The 20,764-nt window shown below is 41.3% G+C and overlaps 1 long non-coding RNA gene across 1 annotated transcript in view; it reads left to right on the top strand.

Moving 5' to 3' along the window:
• LOC137211192 (uncharacterized) overlaps positions 1-20,764 on the top strand; it is a 486,842-nt gene that overhangs the window by 9,172 nt on the left and 456,906 nt on the right. Inside the window, exons 2-4 of the long non-coding RNA XR_010936941.1 lie at positions 8,489-8,599; positions 9,778-9,949; positions 12,588-12,785. This is a non-coding gene — a long non-coding RNA (uncharacterized lncRNA). The remainder of the gene's footprint in view (positions 1-8,488; positions 8,600-9,777; positions 9,950-12,587; positions 12,786-20,764) is intronic.

Genomic DNA, 20,764 nt, shown 5'->3' on the forward strand with positions numbered 1-20,764 from the left:
AACCATTTAAACCTAGCACCTATTTACCTTGAAGGGTATTAAAATTTATGTGGCTGTTATTCATTCATTTGTTCAACAGGGTGTTATTGACTTCTAGAGGGTGGAGGGCAACGTCCTACCAGCTCTGGGTTGTTGCTGTTGTTTAATGAAGCCAGGTGTCTGTCCTTGAGGTGAAGTTCCTCAGAAGTAGAGGGACTTGTTTACTCGTTTTTTATTGAAGTATAGTTGATTTACAGTGTTGTGTTAATTATTGCTGTACAGCAAAGTGATTCTGTTATACATATATATACATTCTTTTTAAAAAATATTCTTTTCCAATATGGTTTATCATAGGATATTTCATACAGTTCTCTGTGCTATACAGTAGAACCTTGTTGTCTATCCATCCTATATATAAAAGCTCACATCTGCTAACACCAAACCCCCACTCCATCCCTTCCCCAAGCCTCCCCCCTTGGCAACCACCAGTCTGTTTTCTATGTCCATGATTCTGTTTCTGCTTCATAGACAGGTTCATTTGTGTCATTTTAGATTCCACATATAAGTGATATCATATGGAATTTGTCTTTTTCTTTATGACTTCACTTAGTATGATAATCTCTAGTTGCACCCATGTTGCCACAAATGGCATTATTTTGTTCTTTTTTGTAGCTGAGTAGTATTCCATTGCATGTGTGTACCACATCTTCTTTATCCATTCAACTATTGATGGACATTTAGGTTGTTTCCATGGTTTGGCTATTGTGAATAGTGCTGCTATAAACATAGGGGTGCATATACCTTTTTGAATTATAGATTTGTGCAGATATATGACCAGGAGTGGGTTGCTGGGTTGCTGGATCATATGGTAATTCTATTTTTAGTTTTCTGAGGAAGCTTCATACTGTTTTCCACAGTAGCTGTACCAACTTACATTCTCACCACCAGTGTAGGAGGGCTCCTTTTCTCTACACCCTCTCTAGCATGTTGTTTGTAGGCATTTTTTTTTTAAACATCTTTATTGGAGTATAATTGCTTTACAATGGTGTGTTAGTTTCTGCTGTATAACAAAGTGAATCAGCTATGTGTATACATATATCCCCATATCCCCTCCCTTTTGTGTCTCCCTCCCACCCTCCTTATCCCACCCCTCTAGGTGGACACAAAGCACAGAGTTGATCTCCCTGTGCTATGTGGCTGCTTCCCAGTAGCTGTCTTTTTTATATTTGGTAGTGTATGTATGTCCATGCCATTCTCTCACTTCATCCCGGCTTCCCCTTCCCCTTCCCCATGTCCTCAAGTCCATTTTCTACGTCTGCGTCTTTATTCCTGTCCTGCCCCTATGTTCTTCAGAACCTTTTTTTTTTTTTTTAGATTCCATATATATGTGTTAGTACACGGTATTTGTTTTTCTCTTTCTGACTTACTTCACTCTGTATGACAGTCTCTAGTTCCATCCACCTCAGTACAAATAACTCAGCTTCGTTTCTTTTTATGGCTGAGTATATTCCATTGTATATATGTGCCACATCTTCTTTATCCATTCATCTGTCAATGGACACTTAGGTTGCTTCCATGTCCTGGCTATTGTAAATAGAGCTGCAATGAACATTTTGGTACATGACTCTTTTTGAATTATGGTTTTCTCAGGGTATATGCCGAGTAGTGGGATTGCTGGGTCATATGGCAGTTCTATTTTTAGTTTTTTAAGGAACCTCCATACTGTTCTCCATAGTGGCTGTATCAATTTACATTCCCACCAAGAGTTCAAGAGGGTTCCCTCTTCTCTACACCATCTCCAGCATTTATTGTTTGTAGATTTTAGATGATGGCCATTCTGACTGGTGTGAGGTGATACCTCATTGTAGTTTTGATTTGCATTTATCTAGTAATTAGTGATGTTGAGCATCCTTTCATGTGTTTGTTGGCAATCTGTGTATCTTCTTTGGAGAAATGTCTATTTAGGTCTTCTGCCCATTTTGGATTAGGCTGTTTGTTTTTTTGATATTGAGCTGCATGCGCTGCTTGTATATGTTGGAGATTAATCCTTTGTCAGTTGCTTCATTTGCAAATATTTTCTCCCATCCTGAAGTTGTTTTTTCATCGTATTTATGGTTTCCTTTGCTGTGCAAAAGCTTCTAAGTTGCATTAGGTCCCATTTGTTGCTTTTTGTTTTTATTTCTATTTCTCTAGGAGGTGGGTCAAAAAGGATCTTGCTGTGATTTATGTCATAGAGTGTTCTGCCTATATTTTCCTCTAAGAGTTTTATGGTGTCTGGTCTTACATTTAGGTCTTTAATCCATTTCGAGTTTATTTTTGTGTATGGAGTTAGGGAGTGTTCTAATTTCATTCTTTTACATGTAGCTCTCCAGTTTTCCCAGCACCACTTATTGAAGAGACTGTCTTTTCTCCATTGTATATTCTTGCCTCCTTTATCAAAAATACGGTGACCATATGTGTGTGGGTTTATCTCTGGGCTTTCTATCCTGTTCCATTGATGTATATTTCTGTTTTTGTCCAGTACCATACTGTCTTGATTACTGTAGCTTTGTAGTAGAGTCTGAAGTCAGGGAGCCTGATTCCGCCAGCTCCGTTTTTTTTTCTCACAATTGCTTTGGCTATTTGGGTTCTTTTGTGTTTCCATACACATTGTGAATTTTTTTGTTCTAGTTCTGTGAAAATGCCATTGGTAGTTTGATAGGGATTGCATTGAATCTGTGGATTGCTTTGGGTAGTATAGTCATTTTCACAATGTTGATTCTTCCAATCCAAGAACATGGCATATCTCTCTATCTGTTTGTATCATGTTTAATTTCTTTCATCAGTGTCTTATAGTTTTCTGCATACAGGTCTTTTGTCTCCTTTGGTAGGTTTAATCCTACGTATTTTATTTTTTTTGTTGCAGAGGTAAATGGGAGTGTTTCCTTAATTTCTCTTTCAGATTTTTCATCATTAGTGTATAGGAATGCAAGAGATTTGTGTGCATTAACTTTGTATCCTGCTACTTTACCAAATTCATAGCTCTAGTAGTTTCCTGGTAGCATCTTTGGAATTCTCTATGTATAGTATCATGTCGTCTGGAAACAGTGACAGTTTTACTTCTTCTTTTCCGATTTGGATTCCTTTTATTTCTTTTTCTTCTCTGATTGCTGTGGCTAAAACTTCCAAAACTCTGTTGAATAATAGTGGTGAGAGTGGGCAACCTTGTCTTGTTCCTGATCTTAGAGGAAATGTTTCAGTTTTTCACCATTGAGAATGATGTTGGCTGTGGGTTTGTCATATATGGCCTTTATTATGTTGAGGTAAGTTCCCTCTATGCCTACTTTCTGGAGAGTTTTTATCATAAATGGGTGTTGAATTTTGTCAAAAGCTTTTTCTGCATCTATTGAGATTATCATATGGTAATCTCTCATGATCTTTTGTATTTCTCCAGTGTCAGTTGTTACTTCTACTTTTTCATATCTAATTCTACTGATTTGAGTCTTCTCCCTTTTCTTCCTGATGAGTCTGGCTAGTGGTTTACCAATTCTGTTTATCTTCTCAAAGAACCAGCTTTTAGTTTTATTGATTTTAGCTCTCATTTCCTTCCTTTCTTTTTCATTTATTTCTGATCTGATCTTTATGATTTCTTTCTTTCTGCTCACTTTGGGTGTTCTTTGTTCTTCTTTCTCTAATTGCTTTCGGTGTTATGTTAGGTTGTTATTTGAGATGTTTCTTGTTTCTTGAGGTAGGATTGTATTGCTATAAACTTCCCTCTTAGAACTGCTTTTGCTGCATCCCATAGGTTTTGGGTCACCCTGTTTTCATTATTTGTTTCTAGGTATTTTTTGATTTCCTCCTTGATTTCTTCAGTGATCTCTTGGTTATTTAGTAGTGTATTGTTTAGCCTCCATGTGTTTGTATTTTTTACAGATTTTCTCCTATAATTGATATCTAGTCTCATAGTGTTGTGGTCGGAAAAGATACTTGATACAATTTCAATGTTCTTAAATTTACCAAGGCTTGATTTGTGACCCAAGATATGATCTATCCTGGAGAATGTTCCATGAGCACTTGAGAAGAAAGTGTATTCTGTTGTTTTTGGATTGTATGTCCTATAAATATCAATTAAGTCCATCTGTTTAATGTATCATTTAAAGCTTGTGTTTCCTTATTTATTTTCATTTTGGATGATCTTTCCATTGGTGAAAGTGGGATGTTAAAGTCCCCTACTATGATAGTGTTACTGTCGATTTCCCCTTTTATGGCTGTTAGCATTTGCCTTAAGTACTGAGGTGCTTCTATGTTGGGTGCATAAATATTTGCAATTGTTATATCTTCTTCTTGGATTGATCCCTTGATCATTATGTAGTGTCCTTCTTTGTGTCTTGTAATAGTCTTTATTTTAAAGTCTATTTTGTCTGATATGAAAATTGCTACGCCAGCTTTCTTTTGATTTCCATTTGCATGGAATATCTATTTCCATCCCCTCACTTTCAGTCTGTATGTGTCCCTAGGTCTGAAGTGGGTCTCTTGTAGACAGCATATATATGGGTCTTCCTTTTGTATCCATTCAGCCAGTCTATGCCTTTTGGTTAGAGCATTTAATCCATTTACATATAAGGTGGTTATCGATATGTGTGTTCCTATTACCATTTTCTTAATTTCTTAGTTTTGCGTTTGTTATTGTAGGTCTTTTCTTTCTCCTGTGTTTCCTGCCTAGAGATGTTCCTTTAGTATTTGTTGTAAAGCTGGTTTGGTGGTGCTGAATTCTCTTAGGTTTTGCTTGTCTGTAAAGGTTTTAAGTTCTCCATCAAATATGAATGAGATTCTTACTGGTTAGAGTAATCTTGGTTGTAGGTTTTTCTTTCTCATCACTTTAAATATGTCCTGCCACTCCCTTCTGGCTTGCAGAGTTTCTGCTGAAAGATCAGCTGTTAACCTTATGGAGATTCCCTTGTATGTTATTTGCTGCTTTTCCCTTGCTGCTTTTAATTTTTTTTCTCTGTATTTAATTTTTGATAGTTTGATTAATATGTGTTTTGGTGTGTTTTTCCTTGGATTTATCCTGTATGGGACTCTCTGTGCTTCCTGGACTTGATTGACAATTTCCTTTCCCATATTAGGGAAGTTTTCAACTATAATCTCTTCAAATATTTTCTCAGACCCTTTCTTTTTCTCTTCTTCTTCTGAGACCCCTATAATTCGAATGTTGGTGCGTTTAATGTTGTCCCAGAGGTCTCTGAGACTGTCCTCAATTCTTTTCATTCTTTTTTCTTTATTCTGCTCTGTAGTAGTCATTTCCACTATTTTATTTTCCAGGTCACTTATCCGTTCCTCTGCCTCAGTTATTCTGCTATTGATTCCTTCTAGAGAATTTTCTTTTTTTTTATGGTATGCAGGCCTCTCACTGTTGTGGCCTCTCCCGTTGTGGAGCACAGGCTCAGCGGCCATGGTTCATGGGCCTAGCCGCTCCACAGCATGTGGGATCCTCCCGGACCGGGTCATGAACCCATGTCCCCTGCATCGGCAGGCGGACTCTCAACCACTGCGCCACCAGGGAAGCCCTAGAGAATTTTTAATTTCATTTATTGTGTTGTTCGTCATTGTTTGTTTGCTCTTTAGTTCTTCTAGGTCCTTGTTAAACATTTCTTGTATTTTCTCCATTCTATTTCCAAGATGTTGGGTCATCTTTACTATCATTACTCTGAGTTCTTTTTCAGGTAGACCCACTGTTTCCTCTTTATTTATTTGGTCTGGTGGGTTTTTACCATGCTCCTTCATCTGCTGTGTACTTCTCTGTCTTCTCATTTTGTTAAACTTACTGTGTTTGGAGTCTCCTTTCTGCAGTTTGCAGGTTCATAGTTGCCGTTGTTTTTGGTATCTGCCCCCAGTGGGTAAGGTTGGTTCAGTGGGTTGTGTAGGCTTCCTGATGGAGGGGACTGGTGCCTGTGTTCTGCTGGATGAGGCTGAATCTTGTCTTTTTGGTGGGCAGTACCGTGTCTAGTGTTGTGTTTTTGGGTGTCTGTGAACTTATTATTGTCTTAGGCAGCGTCTCTGCTAATGGATGGGGTTGTGTTCCTGTCTTGCTAGTTGTTTGCCATAGGGTGTCCAGCACTGTAGCTTGCTGTTGTTGAGTGGAGCTGGGTCTTAGTGTTGATATGGAGATCTCTGGGAGAGCTTTCACCATTTGATATTATGTGGAGCCGGGAGGTCTCTGGTGGACCAATGTCCTGAACTCGGCTCTCCCACCTCAGAGGCTCAGGCCTGACACCCAGCTGGAGCACCAAGGCTGTGTCAGCCACATGGCTCAGAAGAAAAGGGAGGAAAAAGAAAGAAAGAAAGAAAAAAATAAAATAATTTTTAAAAAAAAAGAAAATAATTAACAATAAGAAAGTAATAAGAAATAAAAGAAAGACAGCAACCAAACCAAAACAAATCCACCAATGATAAAAAGTGCTAAGAATTATACTAAAAACAAACAAAAAACACGGACAGACAGAACCCTAGGACAAATGGTAAAAGCAAAGCTATACAGACAAAATCACACAAGGAAGCATACACATACACACACACACAAAGGGAGAAAAAGAAAAAAATATATACGTATAAAAAAAAAAAGGAAGAGAGCAACCAAATCAATAAACAAATCTACCAGTGTGAATAAGCTCTAAGTACTATACTAAGGTAAACATAAAACCAGGAAAACATAAGAGGCAGAAAGCAAACCCCATGTCTACAGTTGCTCCCAAAGTCCACTGCCTCAATTTTGGGATGATTTGTTGTCTACTCAGGTATTCCACAGATGCAGGGCACATCAAGTTGATTGTGGAGATTTAATCCGCTGCTCCTGAGGCTGCTGGGAGAGATTTCTCTTTCTCTTCTTTGTTCTTACAGCTCCTGGGGTTCAGCTTTGTATTTGACCCTGCGTCTGTTTGTAGGTCGCCTGAGGGCGTCTGTTTTTCACGCATACAGGACGGAGTTAAAGGAGCAGCTGCTTCGGGGGCTCTGGCTCACTCAGGCCGGGGGGAGGGAGGGGTACGGAATGCGGGGCGAGCCTGTAGCTGCAGAGGCCGGCATGACGTCGCACCAGCCTGAGGCGTGCCGTGTGTTCTCCCGGGAAGTTGTTCCTGGATCATGGGACCCTGGCAGTGGCGGGCTGCACAGGCTCCCGGGAGGGGAGGTGTGGAGAGTGACCTGTGTTTCACACAGGCTTCTTGTGGCTGCAGCAGCAGCCTTAGCGTCTCATGCCCGTCTCTGTTGTCTGCGCTGATAGCCATGGCTCGCGGCGGTGCTCTGAATCCCCTCTCTTTGCACACTCCAAAACAATGGTCTCTTGCCTCTTAGGCAGTTCCAGACTTTTTCCTGGACTCCCTCCCGGCTAACTGTGGCGTACTAGCCCCCTTCAGGCTGTGTTCACGCTGCCAGTCCTCTCCCTGGGATCTGATCTCCGAAGCCCGAGCCTCAGCTCCCAGCACCGCCCCCTCCCCCAGCCCGGCCCCGCGGGTGAGCAAACAAGCCTCTCGGGCTGGTGAGTGCTGGTCGGCACCGATCTTCTGTGCGGGAATCTCTGTGCTTTGCCCTCTACACCCCTATTGTTGTGCTGTCCTCCGTGGCTCCGAAGCTTCCCCCTCCGCCTCCCGCAGTCTCCGCCCGCAAAGGGGCTTCCTAGTGTGTGGAAACCTTTCCTTCTTCACAGCTCCCTCCCACTGGTGCAGGTCCCGTCCCTATTCTTTTGTCTCTGTTTTTCCTTTTTTCTTTTGCCCTACGCAGGTACGTGAGGGAGTTTCTTGCCTTTTGGGAGGTCTGAGGTCTTCTGCCAGCGTTCAGTAGGTGTTCTGTAGGAGCTGTTCCACATTTAGATGTATTTTTGATGTAGCTGTGGGGAGGAGGGTGGTCTCCATGTCATACTCCTCCATTTTGAAGCTTTCTCTGTAGACTTTTTAATGATGGCCATTCTGACTGGTGTGAGGTGATACCCCCTTGTAGTTTTGATTTGCATTTCTCTAATAATTAGTGATGTCAAACATCTTTCCATGTGCCATTTGGCCATCTGTATGTCTGCTTTGGAGAAATGTCTACTTAGGTCTTCTTCCCATTTTTGGATTGGGTTGTTTGGTTTTGGGGACTTGTTTACTCTTGATTACAATGCAACACGTTGTTAAAGGGTCCAAGGGACACCCTAGTGGTAGAAGTATGTTTGACCTTCACCTCCACCTTGGGCTGGTGGATCCAATTAATTCCATGAAGCAACTGCGGGCCAATCTGTTTCCAGATTATTGGTTTAAAAACCACTTCATGTTTGTTTGCATCTGTCTTTCCCTTCAGAATGTTCTAAGTCTTTTCACAAATAATGGGATATGTATGTGTTTAGAATCTCTCTCACATATATCAAAGGTAGGAGATATTACTCAATTTTGTAAAAACAAAACTATGGAGCAGAGAGCATGTTTAGAATATTAATATAAATTTTAATCAAATACAAAGTTTAGTAACAGAAGGCTGAGACTCATGACCTTATGCTTTCTAGCCCTAGTGATGCCTTCTCAGAGTCAGGGGACATTTGACTCAGACCAGCCCTGTCCACCTCCAGAAGAACTGGACCTCAAGCTTGAGAGTAGAGAAGAAGGCAGTGAAGAAGGTATGACTCAAAGGCTGTCCCCCAGTATACAGATGCCTGCCCTGAACCTCCAATTTCTCATGTCTCCCCACATCAGTGCCCCTGCAGGACTTAAGGGTTGGGGGCAAGGGAACTGCAGTGATTCCCTCCCCGTCCAAGCGTTTCTGATGGCAGGCCAGGGTGGGTGTTAATCCAGAGTTTGGTGAGGCTAGATGGATAGAAGTGGGGCAAGTGAGAACTTCCAAATCTGCTTTGGGCTCTTGGTATTAAAAGCCCTGGGATTTTAACTCAGAGCCCTGAGGTTGTGAGTTTTATATCTCACTTGCTTTAGATCCTGGATTGCCAACCTGGCAAATGATGGAATCACCTGGGGAGGTTTAAGACATACCATTGCCCAGGCTAGTGCTTTACTCCCAAAGATTCCCATGTAAATGGTCTATTTGGCCTCAAACACCCCAGGGGATTCTAATATGCAACCAGGGTTTAGAATCACTGCTTTGGAAATATTTCAAGGGCTGATTTAATCAATTCTCCCATGTTTTGCAGCCCTATATGTTCCTGTCTGTCAAATTGGATATTTTCTTCCATCTGTTTAAAAAACGTAGGGCTTCCCTAGTGGCGCAGTGGTTGAGAGTCTGCCTGCCAATGCAGGGGACACGGGTTCAAGCCCTGGTCTGGGAAGATCCCACATGCCGCGGAGCAACTAAGCCCGTGAGCCACAACTACTGAGCCTGCGCATCTGGAGCCTGCGCTCCACAAAGGGAGAGGCCGTGACAGTGAGAGGCCCACGCACCGTGATAAAGAGTGGCCTCTGCTCGCCGCAACTGGAGAAAGCCCTCGCACAGAAACGAAGACCCAACACAGCCAAAAATAAATGAATTAATTTTTTAAAAAAGCATATATATATGCTTTAACTACACACACACACTCACACACAATACAGGCAACCAACCTCTTTCTGTTCGGCTTCCTTTCTGGAAGCTAATTTATAGCTCTATTTTTTTTTTCCTCTAGAAATCCCCTGCAATTTCTCCCTTGCAGTTGGCCTGTAATATTTGCAGTTGGTGTTGGCCGTGAAGACACACAGAATTACTTAGTAGTTTTCTGACTTTCCTTTCTGGTTTAGGATCTGAGATTGATTTGCTTGATTGTTTTCATAGAGGTAATGACATCATTTGTTTTTATTTCTATTTTTGAAGGTGAAGATATTTGCTCCTAATGTTGAGCAGATGCACATTATTAATCACTTGAAAGAGAGCCCAACAGAAGAGCAGAGAAATATGCCGGAGGAAAGTGCCAGGAGGGCCCATGGGGATGTACAAGACTTGGCAGACCTGAACTTCAGCAAGCTTGATGCAGTCGGGATACCTGGTGAGTGAGCTGAAAACTGTGAGGCCAACTGTTCATTTTTATTAATGCTCCCTGACTTCCAAACCGTCTTCCTGAAAGAGTGGTGCATGTTCAGCTACCATTTTGAACCTCTGTTCCAGGCTCTGGGTCTGCAGCACATGAGAAACACTTGGAGAATTTTTAAAACCTCCCAATGCCCAGGTAACACCTGAGACCAGTTACATAGGACTCTGAGGGTAGAAACAGACATTAGTGGTTTTTGATGCTCCCCAGGTGATTCTACTATGTGGCTGAGTTTGAGAACCAGTGCTCTCCCTAGAGGGGCCAGTGGTTCTCAGGCATGGCTGCACCTGAACTTACCTGGTGGGCTTCAAAACCATCAAGGCCTGTGGCCTTAGGGCCTGGATTTTGGAATTAAGATTCCTGGATGATTTTTATATGCAAGCAAGTTTGGGAGCCACCAATCTAGACCTAATGAGTATACGAATCACCTGGAGATCCTGGTACACTGCAATTCTGATTCAGCTCCTAGGTGACAGGTGGCACGAGGAGTGCGGCTGACAGTTGGGCTCTGGGAATCACAGTGGAGGACTGTCTGTTTCTGGACCTTTTCTGTGCAGGAATCATTTATAAATAGGTGACTCCGTCTTTTAAAATAAAAGATTGATTTACAACTATAACTGTCTTAGATATTTTTGATTTCTTTTAATTGAGTCCCCTTCATAAGGAGCTATATGTTATATACTTCTTTTTCAAACTCAACAGCTAAAATCAGTTTTAAGATTTTTTTTTTTTTTTTTTTTTTTTTTTGCGATACGCGGCCTCTTACTGTTGTGGCCTCTCTCGTTGCGGAGCACAGGCTCCGGACGCGCAGGCTCAGCGGCCATGGCTCACGGGCCCAGCTGCTCCGCGGCATGTGGGATCTTCCCGGACCGGGGCACGAACCCGCGTCCCCTGCATCGGCAGGCAGACTCTCAACCACTGCGCCACCAGGGAAGCCCCTAAGATTATTTTAAACGTTCACAATATTCTTGATATTTTGGGAGGCAATTTGGAGATGTCCCACAGTGAGAACTGGGGGTCATTGTTTTAGATTAGGAGTGTGTTGCTCCTAACCCTAATATGTGGATACTTATCTATCTAAATTGGTTGCTTACTGCTCCTTTACATATACAGTATTCCAGATATCTATTGCTGTGTAAAAAGCAGCACCAAAATTGAGTGGCTTAAACAGTAATTTATCATCTTTCCTGTTTCTGTAGGTTGACTGGGCTTAGCTGGGTTTGCTTAAGATCTCTCACGCAGTTGCAGTCGGGTAGTAGCTGGGGCTGCAAAACACCACGATGGTGTCTTCACTCCCATGTCTGGTGCCTGAGCTGGGATTGGCTGGCGTGTGGCCACGTGGCAGTCTTGGGCTTCCTTATAACCCATAGACCTCAGGTACTTAAGTTGCTCATGTGAGAGCTGGCATCGCTCAGAACAAACGTTCCAAGAGAACCAGGCTTTCCTTTTACTATCTAACCACAGGAGTTCCTCAGCATCATTTCTGCTACATTCTGTTGATTAAAAGTGAGACCAGATTCAAGGAGGGGAGACTATAAAAGGGCATGAACATTGGGAGGCATGGATACTGGGACGCCATCTTTGGAGACTTGCTACACATTATGTGTACACCAAGTTTATTATGTATAAACAAATTGAAATATCTATTTACAAAACCCCAGGGAGGGTGAGGGAAATTATCGTATTTGAGCTGCTGGTGTTTTGACAATTTATTCTTTTCTTCCATTGCAAATAGGTTTGCCCTAAGACAACTTTATAAAGATTATTGCCTGGCAGGTCTGATGCTAAAATTAGTGTGTTCACATCTAAGACAGTATTATTTGTAAATCAATAAAAAAATTACTGCTATTTTTAAAAAACTCTTTTATTCTAGCACATAAAAAGAGGTTTTTGTTTTTAGGAGAAATGAAATTATCTCAAATGCTTTAAAAATATATATAGTTCTACTTTGTACCAAACTTGAAATATTTAGCAAAAATTAGCATCATGATGGGTATTCCAGCTTGCGATTCAGAATTTCATACTGTTGATGCAAAATGTTTATTATTTTTATCATTATTAGGTTAATATAAACCCTTTATGTCTGTCTATAAAGTCCACTTGCTACAAGGGCTACACTGAAGCCATAATGATTAGGTCTGTGTTCTAGCATCTTGCACCAACTTTTACAAAAACGTCTCTGAGCCACTTTGACATATATAGATTGCTATCCTGACTTTAAAACCAAGTTAATGAGGGACCCCCCTGGTGGACCAGTGGCTAAGACTCTGGGCTCCCAATGCAGGCGGCCCAGCTTCGATCCCTGGTCAGGGAACTAGATCCCACATGCCGCAACTAAGAGTTTGCATGCTGCAACGAAGATCCTGCGTGCCGCAACTGAGACCCGGTGCAGCCAAATAAATACATAAATAAATATTTTTTTAAAAACTAAGTTAATGAATTAATCAGATCATTACCAACTCCAGAAGACTTTAAGGAAATGCTCTTCTGCCATTTGATTCACGTGTTATTGCTCTTATATGCCTTAATTCTTTGCTTAAAAATTAATTGATCATAGGTTCTGCCTCAAATAATCCCAGGCCCCCTGTCTTTGCAGGTGGTTTTGGGGTGACCCAGAGCTGCACTGTCAACAGTTCTGTAAAGGACATTTCAACCCTTCTGCTGCGCTAAGAAGCCCATGAGCTGGTGCTGCCTTTCCCTGTGCTGGCAGCTGAAACCTTCCTGCCTGTGAAGTCACAGTGGGTCAGGATAATATTGTGGATGGAGAAGAAAAGGATGAAAAGCTTCCTGTCAGGTAAGCACTCTCCTGTTTCCCTTCTTCCAGATGAATATGTGTGACTGCTTTTCTAATAGCTTAACAAAGTATCTTTCATGATGGGGCTGCAGTATTTGGTGACTGGCCTTAAGGTCGGGGCGGCCATGGCAAGGGGCTGTGGTTTAAAGTGATAAGACCAGGTGGCATTGAACCATCGAGAAGATGTATTCTTACAAAATACTCTGGCTTAGTCTGTAAGGAAACAGTTTCAATGTAGCAGTTCTCTTGTATGATGTCATTCAGCTACATGGATCCACTTGTGCTTACTTGAATTATTTCCTCTTGACCCTAGTCCATATAGCCTTCCTTTCTCTTACTAACTGGGTATTTCAATGAAGCCTCATGTTGGAACAGATTTCTTATGTGCACAGTGCTTGTGAGCTTTTGTTCCAAATATTGTAGTGTTTGAGAGGCTGGTGTGAGCTGATAATTTTAACTCTCTTCACAGTCATGCTGTCAGGTGCCTAAGAAACATTTTCTCCCCCTCAGTTAGAGCTCCTCTTCTGATAGGTTTGCTGATGCAGACCCAGCCACTGCCACCCAGAAGCCTAGATGCAAACACAGCTATGGGGATGTGAGGGAATCCTGCCAGGATACTACCAACGAGATGGTGCAGACATGTGCCTTCGTGGCATGGTCCCTCGCGTGAAAATCGTGATGGAATGGGGAAAATGATGTGGGGAGTGCTTTATAATGTATTTGAAAAGTGATACTTCACAGTCTTTGGAAGAAATTGTTCAAGTAAAAATAGTTGAGCTCCAACCAATTGAATTACACATTTTACCACTTGATGATAGGTGCTTTCAATGGGATCATGACTCAACGATGAAATAACTGTCATCGAATTATCCAGATATCCGTGGTTTCTAGACAAGCACCTTGTCATTTTTATTTTTCATTTGTTAAAGTCAGAAGCAATACTTTCATGCCGTGTTTTAAACAGTTGGGCATTGGGCCATTGCAAAGGCTTTTTACTGAACCTCCAGGTTGGCTTCTATATGGGCACCAGCCGTCACTGGAGTGGGTTGACTTGTTTTTAGAATTAACTCCAACAAAGAGCAAGGAGAATTTTTTAAGTGAGACAATGATATCTGAGTGTAGATATCTGCATTAGCAACTGAACTTGGCGACTAGACAAATTTTCATTATTTCTCTGAAGGTATTTATTCTGTCTGATTCAGATAAAGCCATGACACTTGAAGCATCATACATTCTTTTAATGTGCTGTGCAGCTGTCAACTGCTGGGCAGGGTTTCATCAGGAGCCAGAGTAGTGGCTTCTGAAACACCTGCTTTGGGTGCCTTTTGAATGGTCACTTTCTGTGAACTATCACTAAGCTACTTTTTAAAATGTAGGGTAGGAGAAGAGAGGAATAATAGGGCAATTTCACTAGTGCATAATAAAAACTGCAGTGCTGCAGATAGATTTCAGTGGTGGGAAGAGACCCCACACCATGGTGGGTGCCCGCACACACGTGTGCAGCTCTCCTGGAAGGAAAACAGTGCATCTGGTCGTGATGTTTCCTCCTTCCTTCAGTTCCCTGTAGCTTTGCTCCATGCAGGGCAGTCCTGCCAGAATTGACAAGGAAGATACACCCGACAGTTCCTTTGTTGTCACAGACTATATTCTCCCAGGAAGAACTGGGGCTATTTACTCACATGCATTGGGCTCCCTGGTCCCTGAACCCAACTCAGGCTCCAGAAACTCACATTCCCACCAGGGGAGGAACGAAGGAAGCACAGCTGGCCCAGAAGAGGTACAGAGCACTTTCTTTGTCCTGTTGCTTGTCTCTGTACTCACTCTAGGTTGTAAGCTCACGGTTGTAAGGGGTTTTTGCCTATTTTGTTCACTGCTCTAATCACCTGCGCCAAGAACATCCTCTGGCACATATTAAGCCTTCAGTACACATTTGTTGAATTGAATGGACACCCACCATTTACTTCACATCCCCAAAGAGGTTCCCCTACATAAACTATCACAGACCTTAAGGCGGACCCAGTTTTCGTACGGGACTTATCTGTCTGTCTGAGATATTTTTTAGATAGGACTTCAAAGTAAATTTGTTATAACATATAAAAATTCCCTTTAAACTCACATTCTCATTTTAAATGCCTGGGTTAAAATGATTACAGCTCTTTGGTCTGTGGCAGCTCTAAGCCTACTGAAGATATCAGTTTTACTTAATGCAATGATAAAACACACCGTTTATAGACCTCAAGTGCTACAGGGCAGAGACAGTTCTTCAAGTGGAGGTAATGTCCAGTTTTTCTGTATCATTATTCTACCCTACAAAGCCACACGAACAGGAATGGAAGGCATTCAGGATGGGACAAGTTGTGCAGACAAGAGAGAACATAGCAGGCTGGAGGCTACTATCTTAATTGGGACCGCTTTACAGGGTTGGTACTTGGCTGGCATCTGGGAACTTGGCACTTGACCCACTCCCTAACTGATAAAAATGATCCACTTTGCCTAGACGGTGCAAACAATGTGAATTATGCTGAACACCTGCTTTCCTTCTTGGAGTTTGGAATTATCATTGTTGCTGGGCAGAGGGTGCCTTCCTGACCAGCTGCTTATAAAAACCTTGGGTGGTAAGTCTCTTCCCAGGGCAGGAACATTGAACACATTTTTTTTTTTACATCTTCATTGGAGTATAATTGCTTTACAATGGTGTGTTAGTTTCTGCTTTATAACAAAGTGAATCAGTTATACACATACATATGTTCCCATATCTCTTCCCTCTTGCGTCTCCCTCCCTCCCACCCTCCCTATCCTACCCCTTTAGGTGGTCACAAAGCACCGAGCTGATCTCCCTGTGCTATGCGGCTGCTTCCCACTAGCTATCTATTTTACGTTTGGTAGTGTATATATGTCCATGCCACTCTCTCACTTTGTCACAGCTTACCCTTCCCCTCCCCATATCCTCAAGTCCATCCTCTAGTAGGTCTGTGCCTTTATTCCTGTCTTACCCCTAGGTTCTTCATGACATTTTTTCTTTTTTACTTAAATTCCATATATATGTGTTAGCATACGGTATTTGTCTTTCTCTTTCTGACTTACTTCACTCTGTATGACAGACTCTAGGTCCATCCACCTCACTACAAATAGCTCAATTTCGTTTCTTTTTATGGCTGAGTAATATTCCATTGTATATATGTGCCACATCTTCTTTATCCATTCATCCGATGATGGACACTTAGGTGGTTTCCATCTCCTGGCTATTGTAGAGCTTCAATGAACATTTTGGTACATGACTCTTTTTGAATTATGGTTTTCTCAGGGTATATGCCCAGTAGTGGGATTGCTGGGTCATATGGTAGTTCTATTTGTACTTTTTTAAGGAACCTCCATACTGTTCTCCATAGTGGCTGTATCAATTCACATTCCCACCAGCAGTGCAAGAGTGTTCCCTTTTCTCCACACCCTCTCCAGCATTTATTGTTTCTAGATTTTTTGTTGATGGCCATTCTGACTGGTGTGAGATGATATCTCATTGTAGTTTTGATTTGCATTTCTCTAATGATTTATGATGTTGAGCATTCTCTCATGTGTTTGCATTGAACACATTTTACTGAACTTTTCTCTCCTGGAGAAAGGAACACATTCACCTCCCTCCTCAACCTGGAGGGAGGGAGTGTTGAAAGCCTATGCAGGGGTTTCTCCAGACTCTGCCTGTATCTTATTCTCTTGTGGATCCTGTGTCCTTTCACTATAGTAAATCTTAACCATGAGCACAGCTATATGCAGAGCCCCATGAGTTCTTTTGGCATGCACCCAAATATGTGCCTGGTCTTGGGGGTCCCCCAGATATATGCTAGAGCACCAGGGGTCCCCAGAGTGGGCAAAGGTATGCCTGGGGACTGAGGCACTTTGGCTCAAGGTCATGAGTATGTGCTGAGGATGCAGAAATACAGAGAGGGAGCTGGAATAAACCTCTCTCTGTGAGCTAGAGCCTTTGTCTCAGTCTCATGGTGGATTTTCTCCTTGGCCATCTGGCCTGATCCATGTGGAGGACTCATTTGCCTACACACAGGGCCTATCACACTAACAGTGGGCTGAGCTGCATCCTTCATTGTTGTACCCAAGGGAAAGGAAGGGAAGAAACAACCATTTGCCACAATGCCTAGACATCAGATCAGAGCTGCCGGAGTCCCATCTTGGGCTTTCTCAGGATAGAATAGCTCACAAGCTGTCCTTGCTCCCCAGCCTCGTGGAAGGAAGAGATGCTAGCTCAGCTTTAACTCTCTCATTCCATGCAAAGTCTCCACCAGCACTGTGGCCCTAGCTTTTTGAAAGGAATCATCTAGAAAAGAACGTGGCTAGCCAATCTCTCTCTTTCTCTCTCTCCTCTATCATTTGTATGTGGTAAGATGGGGGTGGGTGGTGTGCAGGGTTGTCAGTGAAGAGGACCCTTGAGCTCTCTCTACAGACCCATAGCCCCCCATATTTTCTCCTGCCTTCAGTTAACTCAGTGGGCATAATAGCCAATATCAAGGTCACCTTGAGTGCTGTTGTCCCCCTCAGGAGAGACTGTCTTCCCCAACACCTGCTGTTGGTCCGAAACAAGCTTTGGGGGTGTTACAAGTTAAACTGAGTCATATTAAGGTTTTTTTTTAAAGAGTTTAGTTGAGCACAAATCGATTTGAATCATGCAGCACCCAATCTAGCAGGTAGAAAGGGGATCTAAAGAGCTGTGCAAAATGAAAGACTTTTATAGGCAGAAGGGAGTGGAAGCAAGGAAGTTACACTAGGCAAAACAAAGAAACAAACAAACAACAAATTGGTTATTGCAAGGTTCCTTTCCTTAGGGGATGGCAGGGGTCTATCAGGCAGATTACCTAACTAGTGCTGATCAGAGATTCCTGATTTGCTGGTTCAAGATTCCATTTTTGGAAGAGCCAAAAGTGTAATTCAGTTAGTCTCGATTTGGTGGATATGGGCTTAGCATAACTCCATTTGGGGTTTGTTGTCTTGTTTATAACAGGGGTTATCTGAGGATATTATTAATGGCCCTCAGATCTTGACCCTAGAAACTTCTGAAATGTATCAAGATAGGATAATTAAATTTAATCTCAAGGTCACGGTAGAAACCACCTCTTCTATCTCCTCTTTTATCAACCTTGTTCAAATTTATAAGTGTTACCATGATGTGTCCTATGGAACAATATAATCCATGTAATACAGAGCCAGCAGTAAAAAATTCTACCCATTTCTAAGTAGTGCTTCTGCTACATTCTATATATTTTGATATGTGGTATTTTTGTTATTGGTTAGTTCTAAATGTTTTATAATTTTCTCTGTAATTTCTTTTGTGACCCAAGAGTTATTTAGAGGAATGTTTATTACTAAACACTTCAGGCTTTTCTAATTGTCTTTTTAATTTTGATTTTTAACTTGATTACATTATGATTAGAGAAAATGATCTGGATGATCCAGTGCTTTGAAAAGTTGAGACTTGCTTTATGCCTAAGTATATGGTCAATTTTTGTAAATGTTCTGTGAGATTTTTAAAATATTGTGAATTCTCTAGTTTTTGAGTACAGAGTCCTCTATATGTCCATTAGATAAGACATGTTGATTGTGTTTAAATCTTATATAGTCTATTTATTTTTGGTTTCCTTGAAATATAAATTACTAAAAGAGAAATGTTTAAATTCTCTCAGTGTAGTGTTGGATTTATCTGTTTCTCCTTGCAGTTTAATAGTATTTAGATGCATGGAAGTTTAGAATTATTTTAGTTACCTAGTGACTTGAATTTATCATTATTATCTCTTTTCTAATAATTCTTTTTTGTTTAATATTAACATTTATTTATTCTAGCTTTCTTTTGTTAATATTCCATCCACATTTCCCCTATATTTTTTACTTTCAACTTTTCTACATCCTTGTGTGTCTTGAATAAAGTATATAACTGAATTTTAAAAATGCTTTCTAGGGACTTCCCTGGCTGTCCAGTGGTTAAATCTCCAATCTTCCAATACAGCAGGTGCGGGTTCAATCCCTGGTTGGGAGACTAATATCCCACATGCTGCGTGGCACGACCAAAAAAAAAAAAAAATCCTTCTAATAACACCAGAAGTAGGAACAAAAATTTTTTAAAAAATAGCAAAATGGACTTGAACAAAATTTAAAACTTCTGTTCTTCAAAAGAGACCATTAGGGCTTCCCTGGTAGCGCAGTGGTTGAGAGTCCACCTGCCGAGGCAGGGGACACAGGTTTGTGCCCCGGTCCGGGAAGATCCCACATGCCACGGAGCAGCTGGGCCCGTGAGCCATGGCCGCTGAGCCTGCGCGTCCGGAGCCTGTGCTCCGCAACGGGAGAGGCCACGACAGTGAGAGGCCCGCATAATGCAAAAAAAAAAAAAAAGAGAGAGAGAGAGACCATTAAAATCACAGTAAGACAAGCCACAGACTAGGAGAAAATATTTGCAAAAGAGATATCTGTTCAAGAACTTATGGCCAGAATATAAAATGAACTCATACAACTCAATAAGAAGACAACCTAATTATAATAATAGGCAAAAATGGGCAAGAGTTAGTCATTAGGGAAATGCAAATTAAAACCAAAATGAGATACCATTATACACACACTTGACTGGCTAAAATTATAAAGACTGATAATTCCAAAGGTTGGTGAGGATAAGGAGAAACTGGAACCATTGTACATTGCTGGTGGAAATGTAACATGATAGAACTACTTTATAGAAAACAGGTTTTACTAAAGTTAAACATGTACTTACCAAATGACTCAGCATTCCAATTCCTAGGAATCAACCGGAGAGAAATGGAAAGATACGTCCATGGAAAGACATGTTTGTGTGTGTTCATAGAAGCATTATTCATAATAGCACCAAACTGGAAACAATCCAGCTGCTCTTTAACTAATTAATGGGTAAACAAATGCGGTATATCCATACAATGGAATGCTACTTGGTAATGAAAGGGAATAAAGTACTGATACATATGTGGAAAAATCTTAAAACTATTATGCTAAGTGAAAGAGCCAGACACATAAGACTATATATTGTATGATTCCATTTATATGAAATGTTGGAAAAGACAAAACTATAGAGATAGAAAGCAGATCATTGGCTGCTGAGGGCTGGAGATTGGGAATTGATTGCAAACAGGCCTGAGGAATGTTTGGAAGTGATAGAAGTATTCTAAAACTGGATTTCAGTGATATTTGCACAACTCTATACATTTACTAAAACTCATAAAATGTAAAATGGATGAATTAATGATATGTACAGTAGGTGTTAATAAAACAAACATTTTAAAATGTGTTCATAGTCTTTGTATTTTTTAACTGGAGCATTTAGTTCATTTACTCTCTTCATAATTATATATATATATTTGGATTTTTCCTATCATTTTTAAAATTTATTTATTTTTAAATAAATTTATTTAATTAATTTATTATTTTTTGGCTGTGTTTGGTCTTTGCTGCTGTGTGCGGGCTCCCTCTAGTTGAGGCAGGTGGGGCCCGCTCTTCATTGCAGTGCACAGGCTTCTCATTGCAGTGGCTCTCTTGTGGAGCACGGGCTCTAGGCGCGTGGGCCTCAGTAGTTGTGACACATAGGCTCAGTAGTCGTGGCTTGCAGGCTCTAGAGCACAGGCTCAGCAGCCGTGGTGCATGGGCTTAGTTGTTCTGCGGCATGTGGGATATTCCCGGACCAGGGATCGAACCCATGTCCCCTGCATTGGCAGGTGGATTCTTAACCACTGAGCAACCAGGGAAGTCCCTCCTATCATTTTATATTGTGCTTTCTGTCCTGCCTTTTCTATATTTCTTTTCCCCCTCCTTTCTTACCTTTCTTTGGATTATTTTTTTTCCTAATTCCATATTTCTCTCTCTATTAACCTGAAGTGATACGTTCCACTGCTGTTTTATAAGTCACCCTAGAAATGTCAACATACATACTTACAAATCAAAGTCTAGAGTTAATAGTGTTG

The sequence above is a fragment of the Pseudorca crassidens genome, chromosome 18 (genome assembly GCF_039906515.1).
Source record: "Pseudorca crassidens isolate mPseCra1 chromosome 18, mPseCra1.hap1, whole genome shotgun sequence".
Taxonomy (NCBI): Eukaryota; Metazoa; Chordata; class Mammalia; order Artiodactyla; family Delphinidae; genus Pseudorca; species Pseudorca crassidens.